The following is an 8,398-nucleotide window of genomic DNA, read 5'->3' as shown; positions in this document are numbered from 1 at the left end:
GTCAGCCGCCGTCATTATGCTAAATGGCCACCCACCGCTTAATTACTGCAACGCGGCCGCTGACGTCACAAGTGGGACCACCACCGTTTTGCATGCCCACTGCTGGGAGCGGCGGCGGGATAATAAAATTCAGCCCCTCATTAGAGAGGGGACCTTATCCTATTTATGATTGTCACAGCAGCATTTCAATGTGTTTGTATAGTTTTTTTATCCATTATTTTGTTTTTGCTGTGATTTTTAAAAAAAATCATTTAATTTAGATGTGTTTTAAAAGCTGTGACTGAGTTCATAATTAGCAACAATTTTGTTACACTCATTATTCATCAGTAAATCCGATTGTTCTTATTAATTTACTAGCTCAGCTGTGACAGATGAATTACTGTTTATAATGTGATTTTACATTACTTCCTGTGCTCACTTCCACATTTCCTGCTTAAAAAGGTTTGATTGCAGTTTTTACAAACAGAAAGAACTCTTGCTGCAGAAGGTAAGTTGTTTCATCTACTGAGAAAAAGCACGCAACTCTTCTCTCTGATATTATTTATTCATTTAGATTAACCTTCTGTTGCAGTTTAATAACTTGTGACTTTATTCACATTGCACATGGTCTGTCGGCTCTCAAACCACTAATATTCAATGTTGCTGTTTAATTTATAACACCTTCCTGCTGTCCTAAGGATGTTGCTTATGTTGGAATAAAGTTCCAAGCCTTCTAGTGGGATGGAAATTCATCATGTGTGAGGAGGTGTAAGGACTTTGCCCTTATACTCACTAGTAAACTTCCCAGCTGGGATCACTGGACTAGTGATATGCAGCAGGGATTATGGCTGACTCTTCCCCTCCTAGTTCGAGGGTACTGTAGCCAATTCTCTGAACTAATGTCCCAAATGCTGTCCCAGCTGATATCAATTAACTCAGCACCAATGCAGCATTGCCCTTAAAAATTTAAACTATTGTTTCATTTCCCCCCCTCCCCCCTTGTTGGTTTATGTTGCTTTGCTCAGAGAGGTGCAGCCCGCAGTTGAGTCTTTATCACACCACCCTTCATGTGTGGAACTCATTGTGTGGGAAACCCAATCTCTCAGCCATAATGTTGGGTCTCTTTTTCTGCAGAAAAGATAAGGCTGAGGGGTGACCTAATAGAGATCTTTACAATTATGAGAGGTTTTGATAGGGTAAACATAGAGATCTTTCCGCTTGTGAAAAATTCAGAACTAGGTGTCATAAATACAAAAGAGTCAGTAACAAATCCATTAAGGAACTCAGGAGAAACGTTTTTATGCAGATTGGTTAGAATGAAGAACCTGCTACCACGTGGAGTAGTGAAGAGGAAGCTGGATAGGTGCATGCAGGAGAAAAGAATAGAAGGATATGCTTATAGGGTTAGATGAAGTAGGACAGGAGGATCTTTATGTGGAGCATGAACACCAGCATTGACCATTTGGGCTAACTGAGCTGTTTCTGTGCTGTAAAATTTTACATAATGTTCACTTTCTCATTTGAAATCCAATTAATTCCTGTTTTGTGTTTAGTTAAAATGTTGTCAGTTTATAAAGAAATGGGAGACATTGTACTTGCTGTAATTTGTTACCTTGTTGAATCACGAGATATTCATTGCAATTGATATAGTTAAAGAATAGAATTCAGAGCAGGAGGTCAGAGTCTGTCGATGACTGATTATGCTGCTGTATTTTCGCAAGATCATTAAATAATTATGGATGACGTAGTCCATTCTTAGCTCAACCATTCAGGAAGGACCTAAAGTCCACTCATTGTATCATCTGTTCAGTTTTTAAATGATTCCAGGATTTGCGTCGCCACTCGTCTATCTGGAAGTCCATTCCACATGTTGACTACCATTAGTGAGGTGGAGAGTTCCCTGATATCAGCCCTTCTTATGTCTTTTATTTGTCTGAACCAGTTTCTGTTTGCCCTATTTGCAAGATTTAGTTTAAAGTAATTTGGTGGATCAACCTTTTTCATACTGTTTACTCTTTTGCAAAGCTCTATAAGATCATCTCTCAAACACATCCTTTTCAATGGCTGAAAAACCCAAGTTTCTCCAGTCTTTTCTTTAACACTGGAGGTCTGCCTTGTTGCTGTTTACTGCACTGCATCCAGGGCTGGAATTTATTCATTGTGTTTACTTCCATAACCAGAATTAGATACAATACTCATGGTGCAGTCTGACCAGAGTGCTGTTCATTGGAACATAGGAACAGGAGTTGATCATTCAGTCCACCGAGGCTGTTCTGCCAGTTTGATTATGTCTTCCTCCACCTTGTGTTCTGCTCTTTTGGCTGTGCACTTCATCATTCTTTGTTTGGTTGTTGTGCACTGTTTGGATATGCTGAGCACCACATCTGCTAAGACTCATTTTTTTAACTGCATAATGTAATTATGTAAGGTTTGTCCCCCTTACTGATGCAGCAACACATGTGGCAACAAAGTTCATGTGTGAAACTACTTTATTGAGACAAAGTCAGAACTAATTTATAAGAGTTTGCGCAATCTATGGCAATAAACCCGGTCACTGATTTACAGTTTAATGTGACTATACTATCCGTATTAAGGGGAGTAAAAATAGAGCTGAGTTAGGAAGAAATCAGTCCAGTGGGGCAGGAACAGGCTGAAACAGTGGGCCGGATCTTACTCATCTCCCGATGGTGAGTCACGTGGTGAGGGGTCCGAGAATCAGAGTGGCAGCAGGTGCCATGGAACCCAACACCGGCATTATCGGTCCCTATTATCAGCCACTTCAGGGCCTCTTCCCACTGCCACTGGGAACTTACAGGATACATGGTTGGGGACTGTCCTGAAGCAGTGAGGGGGCCTCTGCCATGCGGATGGACACCTTAGAAAATGAAGCGCTCTCCTTGTTAAGCATGCGGTAGTCGATGGTTAACCTCAAAGTGCCACCCGGTTTCTTTGCAGGCCAAATAGGTGAACTGATTGTGAAAGTGCCCAGCCTAACGACACCTTCCTGAAGGAGCGATTGAATGGTGTTTCTAACATAGGGGGAGCTTTCCCTAGGAATGGGATATTGTTTGGCCAATCGGTGTGGGGTCCCATTTATGGATTCCTCCCCTGCCATTCGACTGCAATCATGCTTACCAGTGGCAAACACTAGGAGATGTTTCTAGATTAATCCCACTATCCCGGTGTCCTCAATAGTCAGAGGATCATAGCCCAACATCTTTTTAATTGTGAAGACTGACCGAGCGTCTGAGATCTCGACAGCACCCCCATTTCCATTGGCTGAGGAAGTCAACCATAAGCAATTGTAATTATAGTCAATTTTTGCCCTGTACTGATTCAGTACGTCAGCTCCCAAAATTTCCCTCCCATATGGAGTGGTCATGAAAAGAGAGCTCCCAGATTAAGCCTCCCATCTGCTCTCTCCCATATATCAAAGCTCATGAGCAGCATAATATCCCTTCCTTCCACAGCGTGGCTTTGGGGGCATGAGGTGTCTATAATAGTGACAGCCAATCCTGTGAATATTAGCATAATCTGTTGTCAGGCCCCTGTTAAAATGATCACAGTGATCACAAGTCACCCGTGACTATCATGTTGGAAATAAAATCAGGAAGTGGTTCAAATACTGAGCAGGCCAAGCAGCATCTGTGGCAAGAGAAGCAGAGTTAACAGGTTTCAGGTCTGTGACCTTTCATTGGAAATGAAGTTTTACCATCATATCCTAACCCAACTACCCACAGTTCGGATGGGGACAACCTTACTCATTGGGTAGGGAGGTTCTCTGGAGGTGGGGGCGTGGGGCATAAGAGAATTTGAGGATGCTGCAGATTGAGTTGCCTGAGAGGCACCACAAACTGGCTGCCTTCCTCTATCCTGCCCCATGGCATTTGGTCCAACTTTTGTCAACCCTGGATGGTTTTGGGTTGTGTCGGGAGCAATAGTGTAGCAGAAGTCCCTTCGAGGGTGAGGGACAGTCCCTAGCCATGTGTCCCTTTTACTGCAATTGTAACAGGGTCCTTCTTTTCCCCTCCCATGATACTTTTTGTTCCTTCCACTGTAGCTATGGCTTTCATTAGAGGTGCAGCCATTGGGGTGTCTGCTCCCTTATTGCTTTATATATGCATTGGACAGTCTCAATGTGCTCAGCCTACTGTTGCTCAGGGTAGGTGGGTTATACCCATAGCCTTCTTTACTAGTGGTTTCAGCAGGGCTAGAAACATAGTTTTTAAATTGTACATGATCCCTCCCACTTCTGCTGGGAGCCTCATGCTGGGATTACTCGTACAGGTCGTACAATCGATTACCGAATGCCTTTGGGATCTCATCCTTCTCCTGTAGGGTCTGACCACACTTTGCCATTAGGTTCAGATTCCAAATATTTGAGTGATCAAGGGGAACTTGAATAACATCCCAGCAGTTGCCTCTTCATCCCAAATGTCTGCATCAAAATTGGTCTTAATGTTGGTCGCCAAGGCACTAAAATGGGTTCTTTTAAGGACCACCTCCCTCTTTGGGGTGGATTAATCTAAAAATAGCCCACTGCTATCACAGTGATTTGGGTTATCCCTGTCCCATACGGGCCCTAGTTCTTGAGCCAAGCACTCTACGTCGAATGAGTCAGAGGCCTTGACTCCATTAAGGATGTTCCCCTATTGCAGCCATCGCCTTCCCGCTGCACAACCAAAGTTACTGTTACGAACTGCAACTTCTGAAAGTCAATTGTCCCCTTTTCCTCAGTCTCATACCTCACTTTCCCACTCCAACTCTTCCCAATCTACTTCTCCACTGTCTTCACAAGAGGCCAGGATGTTGCCTCCCACAGTTACTACAGACACAATTGTCTGTTGCCTTCCCAATTTTCCCTGTAGTTCGTAAATTTTCAGGCAGCACCGTGAGTGATCTGCCTCCCACTGAGATTTGCTCTGAGTGCCCCCCTAACATCGACCAATTCTCTTTTTAAACATTCATTCTCCTCCTTTTGATATGTTAACTGTTTTTCGGTTTCCTGAGCATCAATTGCAACTGTTTTTGAGACATGGTTAGAGACTTGCTGCTGCTGCAACAATGCGATTGTACACTGGTTACACAGTTCCAAATCTCAAACCCGCTGGTTCAGTCACTCTATCTCCTGATCTTTTTGGTTAACAGACTCTTGGATCCATTGGTTAATAATCTCATCATCTCTGAGCACATTGGTGAGTGCTGTAAACCAGCATGTTCCGCACCTTCTTAATCTTCAACTTCTTCTGCCCTAGGCTATCTTGAATAAACTTTATGACTTCCTTACATGGCTTTTGATTGCCTGTACTCAGGCATCCAGCCATCAGTTCCCATATTTCATTGTCAGGAGGTTTATCTAGCTTCCGCTCAAAGACCCCTAAAACATCTTTGGATGACAGAACTGTACCCATTTTTGCGTAAGTGCCTATAGTCACTGTTGGGTCTGTTAAGGTCCTCACACTCCCATAAGGTTCCCTTCCCGAGTGTGTTTGCTGGACTCAATAATCTCAAGACTCTTCCTTTCTCTCAAAAATTTTTCACAACTTAGCCATATCCTACCCTGGTCACCAGATGTAATTTTGTAAGGTTTGCCATCTTACTGGTGCGGGAACGCACTTGGCAACAAAGTCCAGGTGTGAAACTACTTTATTGAGACAAAGTCAGAACAAGTTTATTACATTTTTTGCAAGCTATGGCAATAAATCCGGGCACTGATTTACAGTTTAACGCAAGCTATACAACCCGTATTAAGTCTGGATGGAAGAGCGCACGTCTCCTCTTGCTGTTTTGGTCTTCAGTCTTCAGGCTTCTTTCTCTTTCCTTCTGGCCTCTGGTTCTTTTCTGCCATGCGGGCTCGATCGAGAAGATCTCTTTTATTCTGCCTCTTATCCAATTAACTCCTTCCAGTGGCTAATCATGCTCATCCCCCTGGTGGTCATGCCCTGTGCATGCTTTTCTCAAAACATTCTGTACATTCCACATTAACTGTATTATCCTGAACATGATCATCTAAGGTCCTCCATATTCACCATTGTTCTACTTCCTCTTATCTCAAGCTGCTACATCCCATGGTCTCTCATCTCAGAGAGTCTCCAGCACATCTTCTCTTTTAGTTTACAGAAGCAATTAGAAGTTTTTTCAAGGACTTAGCTTTTTAGCTGCTGCAATTGTTTTAAAGCCTGACATCATTTCCCATGAACCTTCTACCTTGACATCTATTTCGACATTTTCCTACCTCACTATACTACAAAAGGAGTCTTAATCTCAATAATCTTACAATTGTTAGCTATTTTAAACAGTTCATGAGATGTGTCCCTCAAAAGTCTAACCATCTCTTACTTTGATGGCTCCACCCCAGTCCATCTTTACCTATTAATATTTTTGGCTTTGCTGTCCTTTGGGTCAAATGGAGTTCCCTTATCTCCCCCAGTTTCTAAAATTGCCTCCAACAGGCTTGGTTTCCTTTTTAATACTTTTTTCCTCCTCTATGACTCAATTCTAAGACTTGACCACTGCTTCAGTATCTGGGGGAGCCTCTACCTGTAACTTTCTTGTAATCCTACATGGGATACAAGAAAAAGCTTCTCACCAAATTAATGGTCTGGCTCTCAGTTCTAGCTTCTTCTTGTTGCTACATGTGTCAACTGTGGCTTGGCTTAGTGGTTAGTACTCTCACGTCTCTGAGTCAGAAGGCTGTGGGTTCAAGTCTCACTTCAGAAGCTTGAGGGCAAAGATATAGTTAGATATCCTATTACAAGACTGGCGGGGTGCTACATTATTGAATGTTGTCTTTCAGATAAGGTGTTAAAATGAGGCCTTGTCTGTTCTCTAAGATGGATGTAAAAGATCCCCTGTATCATTTTGAAGAGGGGCAGGGAAGTTATACCTAGTGTCCTGGCCAATATTTATCTCTGAATCAATATTACAAATACAGATGATCTGGTCACCACCAGATGTTTATGGGAATTGCTGTGTGCAAATTGGCTGTTGTGTTTCCTACATCACAACGGTGACTATATTTCAAAGTACTTCATTAGCTGGAAAGCGCTTTGGGATGTTCTGAGGTTGTGAAAAGCGTTATAAAAATTCAAGTCATCTTTTCGTCTTCCTTCATCACAACCCCTCCCATCTTTCTCAATTTTATCAATACTATTACGGTTTTCCTGACTTTCATCTTGTGTTGCCCCTAAGCTTGCAAATGAGTCATTCTATGTGCTGTTCCTCCTCTCTGCATACCCCATTCAAGACACATTTCACTATCAAGACTCGCCTCACTGTTTCCTACTCTAACTGATTTATCCCTTTCCTCCCTCAGTCTTTCCTTTCCCTTACAATATACAGACATTTAAAACTGTTAAATCGCCATTTTACAAATTTCCAATATATTTTGACTTCTCTTTTGTTTACAAGCTTGACGATGTGCTACATACACAAGAACACAAAAAATAAGAGGAGTAGACCATATGGCCCATTGAGCCTGCTCTACCACTCAAAATGATCATGGATCTTAGGATTCAACTCCACTTTCCCATCCACTTGCCCTTGATTGCCTAAGACCAAAATCTATCTATCCCAGCCTTAAATGTATTCAACAATGGAGCATCCACAACCCTCTGGGGTAGAGAATTCCAAAAATTCATAACCCTTTGAGTGAAGTAATTTCTCCTTATCTCAGTCCTAAATGATCAGCCCCTTATCCTGAGACTGTGCCCCAGTGTTATAGATTCCCCAAATAGCGGAAACAATCTCTCAGTGTCCACCCTATCCAGCCCCTTCAGAATCTTATATGTTTCAATTCTCATTCTTCTAAACTCCAAGGAATACAGTCTCTCATCATAGGACAACCCCCTCATCCCAGGGACCAATCTAGTGAACCTTCGCTGCACTGCCTCCAATGCAAGTATATCCTTTCTTAAATGTGGAGACCAAAACTGCACACAGTATTCCAGATGTGGTCTCACCAAAACCCTGTACAACTGTAGCAATACTTCCTTATTCCTGTACTCCAATCCCCCTGCAATAAAGGCCAACATGCCATTTGCCTTCCTAATTGCTTGCTGCACCTGTATGTTAACTTACTGCATTCCTTGTACAAGGACACCCAAGTATTTTTGAACATTGACACTTACAAGCTTCTCATCTTTTTAAAAAATATTCGGCTTTTCTATTCTTATGACCAAAGTTCACACTTTGCCACATTATACTCCATCTGCCATCTTGTTTCCTACTCACTTAACCTGTCTATATCCCTTTGCAGCCTTTCTGTGTCGTCCCACAACTTACCTTTCCACCTACCTTTGTATCATCAGCAAACTTAGATACATTACTCTCTGTCTTCTTCTAAGTCATTAATATAGATTATTATATATATATATAATATATATATATATATATATATAAAATAGCTAAGGCCCTAGCA

The 8,398-nt window shown here is 42.2% G+C and overlaps 1 protein-coding gene across 1 annotated transcript in view; it reads left to right on the top strand.

Moving 5' to 3' along the window:
- The first annotated feature begins 404 nt into the window (after positions 1 to 404).
- The window catches only part of LOC137347076 (cornifelin homolog), a 42,311-nt gene continuing 34,317 nt past the window's right edge, over positions 405 to 8,398 (top strand). Inside the window, exon 1 of the mRNA XM_068011118.1 lies at positions 405 to 487. The gene's annotated coding sequence lies outside the window, so the exon portion shown is untranslated. The remainder of the gene's footprint in view (positions 488 to 8,398) is intronic.

Source organism: Heterodontus francisci, chromosome 31 (assembly GCF_036365525.1).
Source record: "Heterodontus francisci isolate sHetFra1 chromosome 31, sHetFra1.hap1, whole genome shotgun sequence".
NCBI lineage: Eukaryota > Metazoa > Chordata > Chondrichthyes > Heterodontiformes > Heterodontidae > Heterodontus > Heterodontus francisci.
Note: the sequence above shows the minus strand (reverse complement) of the source record. Positions and strands in the feature narration are given on the sequence as shown.